Source organism: Monodelphis domestica, chromosome 3 (assembly GCF_027887165.1).
Source record: "Monodelphis domestica isolate mMonDom1 chromosome 3, mMonDom1.pri, whole genome shotgun sequence".
Taxonomy (NCBI): Eukaryota; Metazoa; Chordata; class Mammalia; order Didelphimorphia; family Didelphidae; genus Monodelphis; species Monodelphis domestica.
This window is the reverse complement of record NC_077229.1, coordinates 527738593-527759651: the sequence shown is the minus strand read 5'-3', so window position 1 is coordinate 527759651 and position 21059 is coordinate 527738593.

The following is a 21059-nucleotide window of genomic DNA, read 5'->3' as shown; positions in this document are numbered from 1 at the left end:
ATTTTTTTCCAGCTAGAAAAACAAAAAAAATTGTTACTAGATCAGAATTAGAAAGAAGACTCTAATATATATTAATTATATATGTATACAGATGCATATATATGTATATATATACATACATACATACATACATACACACATATATACATATAGAGGCAATTAAAATATTTTGGAAATCTTTGGACAGAGTGGTTAGAGGGAGAGAATACACAAATAAAAGGGGGGTGCAAATGTTTGCCCCAGCCACATTAGCAGCAATTGCACTGACCAAAAGAGTCAAGCAGTTTTGTAATAGCAGGTAAACAGTTTCCTTCCTTGGATTCATGCCACAAGGTAGACTTCAGAGGTAAATGCTAATGGGAAAAGTAGCAAGAACTATTCCTCCCTTTGTCTTTTAGTTAGGGCTACTCATTCAGGAAAAATAATGACACATTAAGCAAAATGTGGAGGAAACAGTGGTTGAAGTCATCCTTTGTATTTGCTTGTGTCTCTTTTCTTACGGTAGGAGGGTAGGAGACATTTCTGGAAGCCACACAGGAGATTGGGACCTTTCCTAATGCAGAGCTGGGATACCAAGTCCCAGGCCAGGCCTGGGGTTGGGGGTGGGGTTGTTTCTCTAACTAGACATTCACATTCATAACTACACCCCCAAGGTCAGTTGTTCCAAATTCAGGCTTTTTAGTCTGCTCCCACCAAAACACAAGCCTGTCCTGTTGTGACACCTAGTGCTATAATCTTTTTCACCAGTGATGGCTTGCTGCACTGGAGAGGTCCCATTAACTCAGAACTGAAAGAAAAAGAAAAACAAAGAATAGCAGGAAACAAGATAAAAAAGACAATTACTCTGTCCATTGGTTCAGTTGAGCAAACATTTTTTGGCCTCCTCCATCTAGTATCATCCATGTGCTATTTCTTTCTCTCATCTTTGCATCGTATATACTTCGATAAAAGTTTATAAAACTTTATAAAAATCCCTCATCAAAATGTTGAACAGAGGAAGACCAAGGATAAATAATCTGTTGGATTCATATATTGAGGCTGGCATTGATTTTTTATTCAGCATTCTTTGGAAGAAATCATTCAACCAATTGTTAACCCACCCAATTCTATTATTATTGAGTCAGCTTCTCTTCGCTTTGTCTTCATTGCTACCATAAGGGATCTGGTCAGATGCATTTCCAAAATCCAACCATCATTTGTAAACCCCAAAGTGACATAAAAATATGAAATGAGATTAGTTTGTGTACTTGCAGGTACTCCTGCAACAGGAACCTGAGGCAATGATGCCACCCCATCCCTAAGGCAAAAATCCGCTCTTTGTGATTGGAGTCCATCCCATTTTATTCTCCCACAACTACGAACCATGAAGTTCCTTCACTTATTTTAAGGCTTTCACTTAATTTTTAAAGGTAAATTTACTTTTCTCATTAAAACTATGAGGATTACAGGAAAGACAATATAGTTATCTAGTTCCCTAATGGGTAAAAGAAAAGGAGTTCTCTAGCTGAAAGGAACTACAAAATCCTGCTACTCTGAATCTTCTCAGATTCAAAATTCCCTCCAAGCATGCTGTGGGGTCCTTATATTGTCGAATCATGTGCCCCAAAGTAGGGGGCATGGCCCCTCCCTTGCATGGGATTGGTCCATTCAAGACCAATCCCATGCCAGGAAATAGTAGGGTGGGACCCCTGAGCCATACTGCCCCCCAACGTTTTAAAACCTACATGGGGGACTTCCAGGTAATCATGGCTGCAATCTAGATGCCACACGCTTCCTCTCCCCGGCACTGAATGAAATAGACTACATCAAAGGAGTATAAAAATCACCTTTGGAGGAAGAGAAGGACTCCCCAGTACTCCCCAGTACCCCAAAGAGGCAAAGGTACGTGGGGTTTGAACATTTCCACACTATAATAAGAAGGAGGAAAAGCATGCACAAAAACATGAACTGAGCTGCCCTTCCCCCCCCCCCAACTTCCCCACCAAACCAGAGTGAGCTACCTGAGCACTCACTGGGACAGCGAGTGAATGGGGAATGTCTCTGTTTGGGGGAACACACCAGGGTCCTTGGGATCTGGGGACTGCCAGGAAAAAAACGTCTCAGGGTAGTTTCACGGGAGAATCCTGCTCTGAGCACAGGGGGCCCAGGGAGCCATACTCGGGGAGGTTAGCTGAGCATCTGGGCAGAGCTAAACACCTGGGCAGTGTGGCTGTGATCAGTGGCCCAGCTCTCTAAGAAACCTCCGAGGCTGGGAAGAACTAGTCTAAGGCAACCTAAATTCACAGAAAACCCACCCATACCACCCAGACCCCAAACCAAAAAGGAAAGGGGAATAAAACCACCAAAGGGATGGCTCACATGGCCCAAAATCAAGCATCCAAAAAGAAAGGGGGGAAAAAGGTGACTATTGAAAACTTTTATGGTGGGAGTACCCAAGGAAAAGAAAAGATTGAAGATGAAATCCAAACAAAATTAGACAATGCCTCCCAAAATGAAAGCTATAAACAAGCTCTGTAAGATCTCAAACAGAACTTACCCAAAAAATGGAAACCTGGAAAGAAAAATGGGAGAAAGTGATCAGCAGTCTGACAGATAAGACTGCTCAATTGGAAAAAGACCTAGAAACATCCAATAGAAGGGCAGACAAAGCTGAAAAGCAAAACCAGTCCCTAACGACCAGAATTAAGCATGTTTCTGTGACCTAGTGTATGGTCAATCTTTGTGAATGTGCCATGTGGTGCTGAGAAGAAGGTGTATTCCTTTTTGTCCCTATTTATTTTTCTCCTTATGTCTATTAAGTCTAATTTTTCTATGATTTCATTCACTTCTTTTACCTCTTTCTTATTTATTTTTTGATTTGATTTATCTAAATTTGATAATGGTTGGTTCAAATCTCCCACTAATATTGTTTTACTGTCTATTTCTTCCTTCAATTCTCCTAGTTTCTCCATTAGAAATTTGGGTGCTATATTATTTGGTGCATACATGTTGATTAGTGATATTTCCTCATTATCTAAAGTCCCTTTTAACAAAATATAATTACCTTCCCTAGCCCTTTTAATCAGGTCTATTTTTGCTTTGGCTTTATCAGATATCATGATTGCAACTCCTGCCTTCTTTCTATCAGTTGAGGCCCAAAAGGTCTTACTCCATCCTTTAATTATGACCTTGTGGGTGTCAACCCGCCAGATGTGTGTTTCTTGAAGACAACATATGGTAGGGTTTTGGATTCTAATCCATTCTGCTATTTGTCTACGTTTTATGGGCGAGTTCATCCCATTCACATTCAAAGTTATGATTGTGACTTGTGAATTCTCTGTCATTTTGATATCCTTCCCTAATTCTAACCTTTCTTCTTTAGCTCTAACCTTTTAATCCAGTGATTTTCTTTAAATCAGTCTCCCTTGTCCCCTCCCTTGATATTTTTTCCTTTCTACCCCCTGCCTTTTTGTTACCTCCCCCTCCCCCTCTCCTTTGCTCCCCTTTTGTTTCCCCCTCCCCCCCCCCTTGGTTTTCCCTTCTCCCTACCCTTTTTGGGTAAGATAGAATTCAAGATCCCAATGGATCTGGATGTTTTTCCCTCTCAGAGTTGATTTCCCTGAGAGTAAGGTTTAAGTGAAAACTCTCTTCCTCTCCTTCTTATAGGAGTTTTCTTCCCCTCCCCTTCCTGTGTGAATCTTTGTGTGAGAAAGATTATTCTATTTGATTTTTCTTTTCCCCCTATTTACACATTACATTTTTCATATATTAATATACATAGATTGGTATAAATGTAGTCCTTATAGAAGAGAGTTTGAATAAATTAAAAGATAACAATTTTCTCTTTTTCCCTTTTCATCATATTTAGCTTTTTCAGGTATTCCATGCTCTTTGTTTTTCGATATCGAACTTTCCACCGAGCTCTGGTCTTTTCTTTCCAAAAAGTTGGAAATCTTCTATTTTGTTGAATGCCCATACTTTCCCTTGGAAATATATAGTCAGTTTTGCTGGATAGCTGATTCTTGGTTGAAGACCCATCTCTCTTGCCTTTCTGAAAATCATGTTCCATGCTTTACGATCATTCAGAGTGGAACTTGCAAGGTCTTGTGTGACCCTGATTGGCATTCCTTTATATCTAAATTGTCTTTTTCTGGGTTCTTATAAGATTTTTTCTTTTGCTTGAAAGCTTTGGTATTTGTCAATTACATTCCTGGGAGTTGTCTTTTAGGGATTTAGTGTAGAGGGTGTTCTGTGACCTCTTTCAGTGGCTGTATTGCCCCCTTGTTCTAGAATCTCTGGGCAATTTTCTTTGATTATATCTTGTATTATGATGTCGAGTTTGCTGTTTATTTTTGGATTTTCTGGTACTCCTATTATTCTTAAATTATCTCTTCTTCCTTCATTTTCCAAGTCTGTCACCTTGTCAGTGAGATATTTTATGTTTTCTTCTAGTTTCTTGATCTTTTGGCTTTGCTTTATTGATTCTTGCTCTTTTACCTGCTCGTTGTCTACCAGTTGCCTAATTCTTACCTTTAAAGCCTGGTTTTCCTTTTCAGTTTGGTCAAACCAGTTTTGTAGTTGCGTGAAATTCTTTTGCATTAATTCCAACTTTTCCTCCCAGAAGGCTTCCATCTTTTTGATCATTTTCGATTTAAATTCTTCAAAAATTTGTGGAGAGTTTCCATTTCCTTTGGAAGGTTTTGGAGCATTTGCTTGTGTTTCCTCTTCTATCTCCTCTGTATTTTGTGTTTTTGCTCCATAAAATGTGTCCAAAGTTACCCTCTTCTTGTTTTTCTTGTTGTTTTGAGGATTTTTTGCTTCTCTGCTTTTTGCCATCACTATCTGAGTGAGGGGGCCTGGCTCTTCTGTTATCTGTATGGTGTTCAGTGGCTTTAGCCCCAGGCAGATTGTCTGTCTTCCCCAGGAAGCCCAGAATTGCTGATGTTTCAGTGTTTCGGTGTTACTACCCTCCTCAGTTCCCTCCTGATGCTTATCTGTTGCCTTATTTCTATGCTCTGCACCTGGCTTGACACTCTCAGATGAATTTCAATGTCTTTGCTGGCCAGTGGAGCCTGCACTCTGAGGGGGAGGGGCCATGGCTTCCTAGAGCTCCAAGGGCTGGTGATAGGATTAACCTCAGACTGAGTATGCCCTGAGGCAGGGACCTTAGGTGAGACTCAGATGGAAGGATCTGGTCAGGGGGCTACAGGCTCCCCCCATCTCTCTCTGTTTCCCTGCTGTCTGGGTGCCCCCTCGACTGGCTCAGGTTGTTTTCAGGGTGTGGCCTTCAGAATAGCTGGCTCCCGAGGCCCTTTTGCCTGCCCTGAGGTTCCTGCTGCTGCCTAGGTTTCAGCGCTCTGGGTTAGGGGGGATGGGTCCTGGGACCTCCCTTTTGCCTACCCCTTAGATCCGAGTGATCTCGGGTTCTGACTTTTGGGGGGCCGTACCTTTTGATCCAGGTCCAGGAGGAGTGTTCCCAGGGTCTATTCTGTTGTTTGTTTTGAATTTCGGTGCCCGAGGAGCATTCAGTTTGAGATCGGTAAGGAAGGGTTTCTGGAGCTCTGAACTTTATCTTTCTCTAAGCTGCCATCTTGACCAGAAGTCCACACTTGGACATTTGTGAAACTCTACACATTTTATACCGTTTTATCCTCACAACAATTCTGGGATCAAGATACTATGACTATGCCGATTTTGCAGATGAGGAAACTGAGGCAGGCAGGGGTGAAATGATTTGCTCAGAGTAATAGGTAGGAATGAACTCAGTTCTACTTGTCTCCAACGACAGCTGTCTGCCCTGAGATTTGCCTGAAAATGAGGAAACTGGGGCTAATAGAGGTGAAGGGACTTTCTCAAAATCAAATATTAAGAGTAGAAGTCAAAATTTGACCCCATATCAAGTACGTCTTATTCAAAGACTCTATCCATGGTACCACACTGTCCTTTCTATGATACTACTATAGATAAAATAGGGGCAGCTAGGTGGCTCGCTGGATAGACAACTCGGGATCAGAAAGACTCATCTTCATGAGTTCTAATCTAGCTTCAGACATGTGTTGGCTGTGTGACCCTGGGCATATCACTGAACCTTGCTTCCCTCAGTTCCTCATCCATAAAAATGAGCAAGAGAAGTAAATGGCAAACCAGTCTAGTATCTTTGCAAAGAAAATTTTTAAAAATGGGGTCATGAAGTTTTGGACATACTGAAATAACGCAAAACCAAAAGTATATAAAATACAATCATAATCCTTCAAAATAAAACTTGTAAAAAGAGGAGAGAAAAAAGTAATCCATTATCACCACCTAATGCATAGTAAACAGAGAGCTAGGCTTGGAAACAGTAAGATTTCAGTTAAAGTCTTGCTTCTGACACCAGTTAAGTGATCCTTTTACTTAAGTCCTCAATGCCTGCAGTCAACTCCTAAATCACAAAGTAGCTACCTGTCCGCAGAGGGAATTACCTCACAGGGAATGGCCTTCACTATTGGGCTCTAAAGTGGCATGGCCCTAGGAGTCACTATCACCATCACAACGGGTATGTCCATCAGCCATTGGAGAGTGGAAATTTGGATTATTTTTCAATCTCTCTATGATAGCCAATCATAGGAATAAAATGTCCTACCCTCTTCATTCTTTATCACTCCATATTCTTTTATTTATTTTAAAACTTACTCACTCCACATTATTTCCTTCCTCTTCTACCACTTACCTCTCAGTGTTGCTCCCTCAGATTATTCTCCCCTAAGCAAAATCCAGTGGTAGCAGCACAAGCCACATTCTGTCTCTCATTCAATGAACACGTCTCCCCCAGATGACTTTATGGCTATAGAAGGTGTCAATCATTAGGTAAATTATATCCCAGGCCTATGACTGGTGTCTAACAACTACAACCACCAGCCTCTTTATTCTATTTGGTACAGAGTGAATGATCTAGAATCCTAAAACTGACCCTTTGTCAACTAACTGCAAATCATCTTTGGAATGGATTAGGAATATCATCTCTTGTCCTGTTTCTTCCAAGTGCCCTGCCATCTTTGGAGGTACGCAAGTGCATGCATTTGGCATTATCCTTCACTCTGTGTTCTCTCCCTCATCTGAGCACCCTATTTAATCAATTTCAAATCTTGCTATTTTTATCTGTGCTGCATTTCCCACAACTAACTCCTCTCCACTCATAGATACTTTGGCTGAGTGCTCAGAACATAATGAAGCACTTAATACATTTTTTGTTGACTGAATGACCACCTTAGTCCAGGACACCATAACCTGATCTATTATAAGAACCTTCTATTTTTTCTTCTCTGTTTCAAATCTCTCTCCACTCTCATACGTTCTCAATAAAGCTGTCAAAGTTATGTTCCTAAAGCTCAGGAAAGCTCTTGTTACCCCTTGAATAAATTCTGCTGGTTCTTCATTGCTTTAGAATCAAACATTATTTCATCTTTATTCATTTTCCTTGACTACAGTTCCCTTTTCTTGTGTTAACTCCCCACCAAATAGAATATAAGTTGCTTTTTTATTATATCTGTATTTCCAGAGATTAAAACTATGCCTGACACATAGTAAATGCTCTACTTTTACCTTTTTTATGCTCTACTTTTTTGCTCTACTTTTTTAATGATAGGCAGAGGCCTATCATTATCTATCTATATTTTGTTTATTGTAATTATTACATTTATATAATATATTATACACCATGTATAATATATATATTATAATTGTTTATTATAATGTATGTAATTTTTATATAACACATGCATATAATGTATAAATAAGAAAATGTACACATATTGTGGTATATATGTAAAAAATTTTCATGGATTGGATATGTGTTCAAAAATGTTTAAAGAAAGTATTTGACAATGAAATCAAATCATACTAATAAAAAAGAAAAGAAAAAGCTGAGACCTCATCTAAGTGAATAATTGTCCTGTTTCTCAGCTATCAAATTTTTTCATTATACTCCATAGTAATAAATGCTGCTTATTTTGCTCCTTACACTAAAGGTAATATTTGTCTTCTGGTTGACACCACATAACAATTCATTATGAGAAAGTTTCCTAAATGTATAGTAGGAGGAGAGTATTTCGGAAATTCAGACTTGGAAAGGACCACAGAGTTCATCTGGCTCAGTATATATCTATCTGAATTAGAATTACCCTCATAACAATCTCATGACTGGTGGTTATCCTACCTCAATTTGAAAATGTCTCTCCAGGGAGAACTGTCTACCCATTTCACTTGGGAAGTCTTCTAATACATCAAATTTATTTCTTCCTATTTGCAGCATTACTCTGTTGTTATTAGTTCTGAACCTCTTTGGACAAGTAGGAGAGGTCTTATCTGATTTTCACATAACTGACTGTATTTCAGATTCTTGGAGATAGTTATTTTACCCATCTTACATTTATGTTTTCTGGTAAAAACTTTCCCATTTCCTTTAAGCAATTTTCATATAGGTTTTTGGCTCCCTCCGGTTCTTCACTTATTACTTTGGTTGCCCTGTTGTGGTTACACTCCCATTTGTTAAGTTCCTTGCTAGAATATGATACCCAGAATTGAGCATCATTCTTCAGCCATGGTGTCTGACATGATCCATCCATCCATCTATCAACAAATAGCTAACAAGCACTTTCGATACGCCAAGCACTGTGCTAGGTAATGAGAATACAAAGAAAAAACTCGAACAGTTCCTGCCATTGATGAACTTACATTCTATCAAGGAACCTATTTGGGGGAAAGAGGAGACATTAATTTTAAAATGAGAAATTCAGGAAAGGACTTATCATCTAGCAGGAGGCACTGATATAAACTTGGGGAGAAACTACGGGGTGAGGCATGGAGATAGTCAATGAAAGGCACAGAGGAAAGAAATTGGATGCCATGTGGGAAGAATGGCAAGAAGGTCAGTTTTACTAAACTGAAGTCTTTGCAACAGCAAAAAATTAGAAGTCTAAAAGGGCAGATTGAAGCCAGGCTAAGAAGAGTTTTAGATTCCAGGCAGGAGAAATTTTATTTAATTCTACAGGAAATAGGGAGTAAATGGAGTTTCTTGTGTTTGGAAGTGGCATGATGAAACCTATGTTTTAGGAATATTACTTGTGCAGTTGCAGTATAGAGCAACAGTTTTCAGAGGTTTTGGTCCCAAGATCTTTAGCACTCTTAAAAATTTCTGGGGATTTAAAAGAACTTTCTATGGGGATTATAGCTATCATGTTTAATATATAAAAAATTAAAACAACATTTTAAAATATGTATTGATTCATTTTAACTTAACAACAATAAACATCACATGAATAACATTATATGAAAAATAATTCTATTTTATAAAATAAAAACAGTGTGAGGAGAATGGCATTGCTTTGTTTTGCCTATCACTTTAATGACTGGCTTAAGAGAAAAAAGAGATTCTCATATTGTCTACATCTAATCTGTTATGGTATGTTGTTTTTCTTGAAGTAAAGGAGGAGAAATCTGCCTCTGAAAAGATGAGTAGTTTAAAAAGAGTGCACTATTTTAATTCACTTTTCAGATAATTGTGGATATTTTTAGATATGACACCAAAATTCAACAAGTGGCAGAATTTTAAAGTTAATTGAAATTTGAAATCTGAGACCATATCAATGAATTTTTCCCACTCTGTTACATTAGAACCCACTGATTTATCTTGTATCTCTTACCCACTCATGATTACATAACATCATGCACTGGTCATTTGGAAATTATTAGTTTGCTACCTTATACAGATCTTCTAAATGCTGACAAATTTAATTGAACAATTTAAAAAATTATAATTAACATTATCACTAATCTCAAAAAAATTGACATATTTGGATTCTGGTAAGTTCACAGAGGAGAACACAAGATTTCTAAAAATTTTAAATTCACTTGAAAGCTTGAATTTTTTTCATTAATAACAAATACTCTCAGTTTTTTTCCCTAAAGTGATACTCATTTGGTTCATTTTTTTTAGAAAACGATAGTAAATTGTCTAAGTCCAAATAACCACAGTTTGTCCATTGTTCTTTAAAGTAAAAATGATGTTTGATGAAGCTTGGAGCTCAAAGTTATACAAATATTTGACATCAAAGCAATCATTGTATTTCTTTTTATAAACAACATAAATTCTTTATGTGTACTTCCAATTTTATCAGCCAGAATAGCAAAAATAGATATGTACTTGAGAACTGAGATTTAGTAAAATAAATCATTTTAAATGCTACATTAAGGACACACTTAAGTAGAACTGACTTCTCTTTCCTTTTTTTGCTGCAAGTGTGTGGCAGAGAAGAATATTATGATCTTTGGTGTATTTGGTGCCCCTACATTGATTTGTGCTAAGACACTAGAAAAAATCTTACTTGCCATTGCTTTTGCATCATCTGTTCCAGGATAAATGAAAACATTCAAAAATTCTTTCAGAGCTTAGTATATTTCAGCATAATTTGTGTTTGTGGACAAGAATTTGCATATTAAATAGAATTTTCTTTGATAATTAGTTGGTACTGATACTGGATGGAATACTAACATAATCTAAAAGGAACACAAACAAAACAAAGTCCAGCCACATTTGTGGCTTCATTGTATAATTACGATGCAGATACAATATTAACTTAATGTTCATACTTGAAGCTCTATCTTTAAATTCACAGATTATGGAGCCCCTGGAAAGCTCTGCTGTACACTCATGAAAGAATGGAAGGGGAAAGTAAATATTTTAGTATTATGAAAAACATTTCTATCTTGGGGAGCCCTTGAAAGCATCTCAGAGACTCCAGGGGGCCTGGACCAGACTCTGAGAACTACTGGTACAAAGAATAGATGAGAGAGGCTTTATTGGGGAAACATTAGCATTCTTCACTTCTTCACTTGATACTATGCTTCTAGTTTTGGACCCAGCAATATCCTTCTCTGAAAAATCACTCCCATGTAGCAATAGAGCACTAGGCTAGCAGAGAGCAGAGAGGCGGACCTGAAACTACAGGGAAGTCATCTGCTTGCTCCCATGGGACAGGAAAGTGTTTAGGGTGGCAGCACCCAAGGTGGGGAGCCTGACCAGCCCAGGCCACATTACAGGGCAATGAAGCAGCAAGGTGGGGACCAGAGCAGCACCCAAAACAACAGGAGAACCTGGTAGTACAGGGTGTGGAATAGAGCTGGACAAAAGAGCTGCAAATCTCCCCAAAGCAAGTCAGCAGGGCCACCTCCTTGACAGACACACGATGGGGAACAAGGGTGGCCAGTGTTACTCCACGTTCTGAAAAGAGTACTCTGCAAGATGGTGCTTCCTCTACCCCAGGAACAGAGAGAAACATCAGCAGACTGATAAGATAATGGAAAAGCAAAGAGCAACTCACAAAACAAGCAAAAGACCAAAACAACAGCAACAACAAAGGACCCAACAACCCCAAACACACAAACAAACAAATGCAACCTCTGATCTTAGAAAGTTACTTTAGTGACAGGGAAGACCAGAATGTCAACTCATATAGTTCTACCTATATTTTATGGCTGTATAACTTCACACATTTGCATATGTGCCCATGAAAGTGCACATCAGTAGTGACATTCTAGGAAGGAGACCGGCAATGGACAGATACCATGTAAAGACGAGAACTAATTCTGAATCCTGGGGAGGGAATGCAAAACTTGCAGCTGGCATTGAAAAAATTAAATCTTTAGGTGTCCAAATCCTAGTCAGTAGTTTCAGGTCGATGATTTGACTTTGGTTTACTGTCATTTCTAGTTGACATGCCGAGGTCTCAAAACCTTTCCAGCTATAATAGGTAGCCAAATCATAGACTTCTCTAAAGCCATTATCTGTCCACATATTAGAGGAGGATAAAATAGTTCACCAATCTGATCAGTGGATGAGGGAAGAAAACATATAGAACACCAAAAGATGTAAAATAAATAACATTGACTATATTAATTTTAAAAGGCCTTGAAGTTAATGCAGTCAAAATTAGAAGGGAAGCAACATACTGGGGGGAAAATTATAGCAAGTGTCTCTGACAAAAGCCTCATTTTTCAAATATATAGAGAACTGAGTCAAATTTATTAGAATACAAAGCATTCCCCAACTGACAAGTGGTCAAAGGATTTGAACAGGAAATTCTCAGATGAAGGAATTAAGATTATTTTCATCATCTGAAAATATGCTTCTATTCATTATTAATTAGAAAAATACATATTACAATTCTGTGGTACCATTTCATAACCTATCAGACCGACTAATATGAGGCAAAAAAGTAAAATGATAATAAATGGAAGAGATGAGGAAAAACTGTTGGTAGAGCTATGAACAGATACAATCATTCTAGAGAGCAATTTGGAGCCATGTCCAAAGAACCGTAAAACTATGACCCTTTGACCTATTAATATCACTAATAGTATCCCTAAAGATCAAAGAGAGGGGATAAGGCTCTACTTTCATAAAAATATTAATATCAACTCTTTTGTGGTTGCAAGGAACTGAAAAATGAAGGGATATCTATGAGTTAGAGAATGGATGAACATGTTGTAGGATATAATTTTAATGGAATATTCCTGGACCATAAAAAAATTGTGAACAAAATGATCACAAAACACCTGGAAAGATGTATATGAAATGATGCAAAGTACAGTGAGCATAACCAGGAGAATATTTTACACAGTAACAGTAATAATGTATGATGATCAATTGTGAATGAATTAACTATCATCAGCAATTCAAGGATCCAAGATAAATCCAAGGGACTCATGATGAAAAAGGATATCCACCACAACAGAAGAAAATGACACTTAAATGCACATTGTGTAATAGATAATTTTTGAGGGTATATTTGATGGATAAATGATAACTAATGGATCAGGTAGTTATCTTCTTTTGCCTCCACAATTGAAGCATATCTTTATCTTCACTTTATCTCCTCTATGCGTTTTTCTCTAATATAAGTGATGTGTCTTCTTTCATAGCATGATGAACATGAAAATATGTATTATATCACATGAAGAAGTGTTCTAAATCCCTCCTGATTAGAGAAATGCAAATAAGAACAACTCTGAGGTATCACTTTACACCTAGCAAATGGGCCAATGTGACGAAAAATGAAAGTGGTAAATGTTGGAGGAAATTGTGAATCTTAAAACTACTCAGACTGTACCTTAGAAAATTTGATTAAGCTATTCCCCATTTTAAACAATGGAGGTACTTAATCAGGAATGTATTGAGAACTTGGAAATTACTCCACCCTACTCAGACAGTGCCTTAGGGGAAGATAAAGTTGCAAACTCCTGACTGAACAATAAAAAGTGCCCAACTTATACTTATAGTGAAGCAAAAACCTTAAGCTAGGTGGTCTATTTTTAGATCTAATACAAAAGGGTGCTAAGTACCTATAAAGGCTAAATTAGCCACTAAAAGGTCAAGCAACTTACAAAAGGCAAGCTTAACAAAAGGTGTGAAATACTCAGAGTTTTTTTTCTAACCAGAGAAGGTGAGAACCAAAGAAGATGAGAACTAAGAATGGGCAGTCCTGGGAAAAAGCATCTACTGTGATTCATAGATGTAAAAATTTAGGGGAGGAGACAAGAGAAAAATCTCTTTAAAAGGGAAGTGAAGGAACAAGTTTAGGGCAATTGAAATCAGTTAAAATTTGAATTCCGTTTGGAGGCTAATTTCTGTTCAGAGTGGAAGAACACAGCCTGAAGAAGATTTTCTGGTGAGTGATAAAGACTGATTCGCTCTCCCTTAGGCTCAGGCCTGGGCCATTTGGCCTATGAACTTTCTACTATTTTCTCTTTCTCCCTCTCTCTCCCTTCCCTTAATTCCTTCATTTATATTAATTAAAATCTCCATAAAACCCAGCTGACTTGGGTATTTTCATATTTGGGAATTTTCTCATGGCGACCACTTAATTTTAGATTTTAAATCAAGACACTAAAAATTATCTTTAAAGTTTGGCTGAAACCTTTACAGTTTGGGCAATTCACAGTCTTGGCAAACCATATTTAGATGGTTACAGGATGTGGCAAAATTGGAACCCTAATACACTGTTGGTAGTGAATTAATCCAACCATTTTGGAGGGCAATTTGGAACTATGCCCAAAGGGCACTAAGAGACTATCTGTCCTTTGACCCAGGCATACTACTGCTGGGTTTGCACCCCAAAGAGATAATAAGGGAAAAGACATGTACAAGAATATTCATAGCTGTGCTATTTGTGGTGGCAAAAACTTGGAAAATGAGGGGGTGTCCATCAATTGGGGAATGGCTGAACAAATTGTGGTATATTTTGGTGATGGAATACTATTGTGCTAAAAGGAATAATAAAATGGAGGAATTCCATGGAGACTGGAACGACCTCCAGGAAGTTATGCAGAGCAAGAGGAGCAGAACCAGGAAAACATTGTACATAGAGATGGATACATTGTGGCACCATTGAATGTAACAGACTTTTCCATTAGTAGCAATGCAAGGATCCAGGACAACATTGAGAAACTTATGAGAAAGAATGCTGTTCACATCTAGAGAAAGAACTGTGGGAGCAGAAACACAGAAGAAAGACATTTCCTTGATCACATGCTTCAATGGAAATATGATTGGTTTGTCATTAAAAGATCACTTTATTGCAAATATGAATTAACATAGAAATAGATTTTGAATAATGATATGTGTATAACCCAGTGGAATTGCTTGTCAGTTCCAGGATTGGGGAGGGAAGGGGGGAGGAAAAATTCATGAATCATGTAACCATGGGAAAATATTCTAAATAAATAAAAAAAATGAAAATATGTATTATATAAAAATACATACTACCTATGTCAAATTACCTTCTTCTTGGATAAGGGGGAAACGTGGGAAGGAGGGAGAAAATATGGATCTCAAAATGCCAGAAGACAATTATTGAAAAAATTACAAACATGTAATCTTGGGGGAAAACATTTCCTAAAAATACCATTATTGGTTATACCATAAAAGTTTCTCAATTCAAACTTTTTCCATTTAACAATAAGTCTAACTTAAAGAACAACTCTAAATAATACAGTTTTACTATTTAAAATACATCAAATAACTTAAACTAGTTAGTGTTGTCAATTAGAAGTCTTTAGGGGTACTATCTTTAATGAAGAGATAAGAAGGCTTCACAATTAACAAAACAATTATAAGTAAATAAGGATATTCATTACTCCTGAAAGCTTGAGGGCACTTGAAATCAGATTATTTTCTTAATTAGTTTAAACATTCCATTATTAATTTACTTAGCAAATTACTTTTTTTTAATATAATTCACTTTAGAGTCTCTTTATAGATAGATAATGTGAAATGATCTGAATAGTCAGACAAATGGTTCCTCAGAGCAAAGATTAGAATGAGTAAAGAAACCACAGTAATAATAATGAAAACTTGGGGCTTATAACTGACACAACAGAACCTTGAGTTATTTAAACAAATAATTGATAATAGAAAATAGGCCACAGATAACATTGATGAGAGTTTAATAACTCAGGGTATTGGGGATCTTTAGGGAGGACTAGAGCATGTGGTGAGAGGGTTTACCAAGTCCTTTTAAGGCTACTCACCCACCTTTTGTGTCCATTTATCATAGTAGTAGCTGGTAAACTCTATCTGCAGATGGGTCAGACCAGCCTAAGGGTAGGTCATGGCCCTTAGACTTGCTGGTAAGTTAGGGAGATGCCTACATATGCCACAAAGCATGTGAATACTTCTCTGGGTGGAGAACAGATTTGTTCCAACCATCCTTAAGGGGATAAAGCGATTGTTGTGGAGCTTTTAGGGCTTGATCAGATGACGAAGATGCTAAATCATTCACTGCATCCTGGTCCATCACCAGTCATCCTGTCTACTAGTCTGATGCCTCTGAAAAAGAGTCAGTATGAGGCTGATGACCGTGGGCAGCTCTATCTCACAAAGGACAAGGGGCACTTCTGAAGGGATTGAGAGCCAACCACAATACCACAACTTCAACTCTGGCCTGAGATACCTCCTAGCTATGGGATCCTGGGAGAGTCACTTAATTCCAACTGCCAAGACTGGCTCTTAGCATTCTTCTGCCTTGGATCCAATACTTCATATTGATTCAAAAACAGAAGGTAAAGTATTTTTAAAAAAAAAGAAGAAGAAAGGAAATATGAACTTATTCAATTCAGAGCTACTTCCACATTAAATGTTCAAGTGAGCCATTTATACCTGATACACTTTCTGAACTTGTATTGGTTGGATAAGCCATAACTAAACACCTAGTAGCCTGACTCCAACATTATGATGTCTTTGGTCTTCTTTGAAAATGAAGGAAGAACTGACAGCTTGGCGACTCAGTGTATTGAGAGATAGATTTAGAAATGGGAGATCCTGGGTTCAAATCTGCCCTCAGAGACTTCCTAACTCTGTGACACTGTGTAATCCTAATTGCTCTTCTGTCTTGGAACCCATACATAGTATTGATTCTAAGAAAAAAGGTAGGACTTCCGGGTAATCATGGCTGCAATCTAGACGCCACACGCTTCCTCTCCCCGGCACTGAACGAAACAGACTACATCAAAGGAGCATAAAAATCACCTTTGGAGGAACAGAAGGACTCCCCAGTACTCCCAGTACCCCACAGAGGTGAAGGTACGTGGGGCTTGAACATTTCCACACTATAATAAGGAGGAAAAGCTTGCACAGAAATGTGAACTGAGCCGCCCTTCCCCCACCAAACCAGAGTGAGCTACCTGAGCGCTCACCGGGACAGCGAGTAAGTGGGGAACATCTCTGTCTGGGGGGGGCACTCCAGGGTCCTTGGGATCTGGGGACTGCCAGGAAAAAATGTCTCAGGGCGGTTTCACGGGAGAACCCGGCTCTGTGCACAGGGGTCAGCGGAGCTGTACTTGGGGCAGCTGCGCTGAACATCTCCGCGGAGCTAAACACCAGGGGTGGACCACGCGCTGATTATCTGGGCGGAGCTGAACACCTGGGCAGTGTGGCTGTGATCAGGGACCCAGCACTCTAAGAAACCTCGGAGACTGGGAAGAACTAGTCTGAGGCAACTTAATTCACAGAAAACCCGCCCATACCACCCAGACCCCAGACCAAAAAGGAAAGGGGAATAAAACCACCAAAGGGATGGCTCACATGGTCCAAAATCAAGCGTCCAGGGAGAAAGGGAAAGGTGACTATTGAAAACTTTTATGGTGGGAGTACCCAAGGAAAAGAAGAGAATGAAGAGGAAATCCAAAAAAAAAAAAAAATCAGAACATGCCTCCCAAAATGGAAACTATCAACAAGCTCTGGAAGATCTCAAACTGGAGCTTACCCAAAAGATGGAAACCTGGAAAGAAAAATGGGAGAAAGAGATCAGCAGTCTGACAGATAAGACTGCTCAATTGGAAAAAGAACTCGAAGCATCCAATAGAAGGGCAGACAAAGCTGAAAAACAAAACCAGTCCCTAACGACCAGAATCAAGCAACTCGAAGAAAGTGAGATCATAAAACAGCAAGAATCAATAAAGCAAACCCAAAATATTAATGAATTAGAAGAAAACATAAAATATTGAGAAGGTCACCAATCTGGAAAACAGAAGGAGAAGAGAAAACCTCTGAATTATCGGTCTCCCAGAAAAACCAGAGATAAACAATAAACTCAATATTATTCTACAGGAGATTATTGAAGAAAATTGCCCACACGTTCTGGAGCAAGGGGGCAAAATAGAAATAGAAAGGGTTCATAGAACACCTTCTATACTAAATCCCCAAAAGACAACCCCTAGTAATGTAGTTGCCAAATTCAAGAGCTTCCAAGAAAAGGAGAAAATCCTACAAGAAGCCAAGAAGAGGAGCTTCAGATATAAGGGGGCTCCCATAAGGATCACACACAACTTAGTGGCTAACACACTAAGAGACCGCAAAGCATGGAACACGATATTTAGAAAGGCAAGAGAGCTGGGTCTCCAACCAAGAATCAACTACCCAGCAAAACTGACTATATACTTCCAGGGGAAAGTATGGGCATTCAACAAAATAGAAGATTTCCAAGTATTTGCTAATAAAAGACCAGAGCTCTGTGGAAAGTTCGATATCCAAGCACAGAAAGCAAGAGAAACATGAAAAGCTAAATATGAAAGAAAGGGAAAAGGAGATAAATCTCATCTTTTTCTTTAAGTCAAACTCTCTTCTATAAGGACTACATTTACATCAAATTATATATATTAATATGTGGGGAAAATGTTCTGTGTAACTCTCAAAAATTGGAGCATCATAAGAGTAGTTAGAAGAAACATGCATAGGGAAAGATTGGGGCATTAAGAAGATTTGGGGAAAGTGGGGGCAAAGAAAGGAAAAGGGAGGGGGGAACCATCGATAATACTAAGATTTACTTCAAGAAATAGGGGGGGAATCAATAGAATAAACTTTCCCATATAAAGATACACATGGGAAGGGGAGGGGAAGAACTCTCATATGAGAAGGAGAGGAAGAGAGCGTGAAGTGGAATTACTTAAACCTTACTATCAGTGAAATTAAATCTGAGAGGGAAGAACATCTAGATCCTGTGGGATCCTGAATTCTATCTTATCCATTAGGGCAAGAAAGAAAGGAAAATTTAGGGGGGGGGAGCATAAAAAGTGAGGGAAGAGGAGTGGGGAGGGGAAGGGAGCACAAAAAGGGAGGGGCTAGAAAGGGAAGCATCTCAAGGGAGGTGACTAGGGGGACTGACCTAAAGCAAATCACTGGTTCAAAAGGAGATAGCTAAAGAAGAAAGGTCAGAACTAGGGGAAGGTATCAAAATGCCAGTGAATCCACAAATGGCAATCATAACTTTGAACGTGAATGGGATGAACTCACCCATAAAACGTAGACAAATAGCAGATTGGATTAGAACCCCAAACCCTACCATATGTTGTCTTCAAGAAACACATATGAGATGGGTTGACACTCACAAGGTTAGAATTAAAGGTTGGAGTAAGACCTTCTGGGCCTCAACTGATAGAAAGAAGGCAGGAGTTGCAATCATGATATCTGACAAAGCCAAAGCACAAATAGACCTGATCAAAAGGGATAGGGAAGGTAAATATATTCTGCTAAAAGGGAGTATAGACAATGAGGAAATATCACTAATCAACATGTATGCACCAAGAGAGGGAAAGGTGGTGTGTGTGGGGGGAAGAAAATGATATTTGTTTCCAGTGAATAATGTTTGGAAATAACCAAATAAAATAATGTTTAAAGCCGGGGGAAAAAAAAGAAAGAAAGAAATAGGAAGGCAGGAAAAGAGCTATACAGAATGCAGTCTCGTAGGATGTCGTGAGCTGGTGGCTTTAAGATCTAACTGTTCAACATCCCAGACTTCCCAAAGGTCTAGTGGAAAAGGAGAATAAATCATCCCTTTTCCATTACAGTCCCTGCTTCCTCAAGGCCTCTCCTCACACACAGGGAACAAAAAGATCCCCAAGTTTATACACTAGTTGATTTTATAGATTCAGTTTTCTCATCTCAAGGCAAATTGCCCTTCATAAAACTCAATTGGTCATCAAAAAACCTTTCACAACTTCTCATCCAAGTTTCTCAAACTTTCCTTTGTCAATCCGAATTGACTGGTCTGGGTCATGCAGTTCTCATCTTCCTTTTTATTACTTAAAATCACTAAGTTCTATCTCTTCTTGCTTATTCCAGGATTAACAACATGAACATAATTATTTGTGACAACTTGGCTCCATTCTTATCCAATTTTGGTTCTTATCTCATTCCCAACTTGACTTAGCATCAAAGGATCCTAGATATATAGGTGTTAAGATCCTGAGAAGTCACAAAATCCAATCAATTTCTTCATTATAAATAATAGTTACCGGGAAGTTAAGGCACTTAACCAAGGTAGCATGTAGCAACACTGAAATCAGAGCCCAAGTCTTCTGACTACATCAAATTGTAAATCAAAGGACTATATGCTCACATTCCAGATTTTAAGATATAGTTAATGAATGAACTGGAAAATTCAAAATATATCTTTAAACCTCTTAAGTAGCTTATTATGCCCTCTTTTAAAAAGTTCTGAACTCTCTGTTGGAGAGATCCTAGGTTCTTCTTAAAGTCCAGGTTCTCCACTTCATTACTACACAGGATCCACCCTGCTCAGAGGTTTGGTTTGGTTTTAGTTCTGCTCCAAATAAGAACACATACGATTTATCTATTAATAAAGTCCCAAAAGGAAGGATGTCAGCTTCATCACACAGTGCCCAAGTGACCTCCACTGTTTTCTGTAGGGACAGTCTACTTTCTATTCTATTGTCAGGCAACACATGGAGTATGGTAGTCCCTGGGGGTATTCTTAGATGACCCCAAACAACTCTGTGCTGCACCCCTCAGTCATTCACAGCATATTATAATTTAAAGTCTCCTGTTACCTGATTTCCATTTACTCCTCTGAGTCTCTTCTATAATTTTTGCACAAAGCAATTATTTACCAAGTAAATCTAGAAGAGTTTAAAAATTCCTTCTTAAGGAAGAACTAGACTAACTTGCATGTACTAAGGTCTTACATAGAGTGTTGCTCCCAAAATACTAATTGATCTGTGAGAGCAGCCAAACCCATTAGAAACCAACAGGATCTAGAAGAGCTTTGGTCAAGCTTCGCTTCAACTCTCCCCATGACAAAGGGACTCCAGGATGCACTTTTTGAAAGACAGCTTGTGAATTAGTAGTAGTAGTATTAGGAGGTTTGGGGGGGGTATAAGTAATGTTTTGAATATCGTGCAAGTATTCCAAGCAGGTCCTCGTCTGCTTTTTAATTCCCCTTCACTCAGTTCATTACCAAAAGTATCCCAATTATCTGAATCCTTTCTATATATTTGGGTGGTGGTTTGTATTTTGATTCTGATCTCTGCCTACTTCTATCCTTTTCATTTTCTCATTCTTCTTCTTTTTTCCTTCTCTCAATCAGCATCAAACTCTGGAGAATTCGATTTTTGCTTCCTTTTCTTATGCTTTAAAAATGTCTTATAACTTCTCTCAGACTCAGTGTAGGAGATCATTCTCAGTCAGACCAATATTCTGACCACTGCCTCTTTTTCCTTCTTTGAATGCCGCTCATCTAAACCCTACCAAG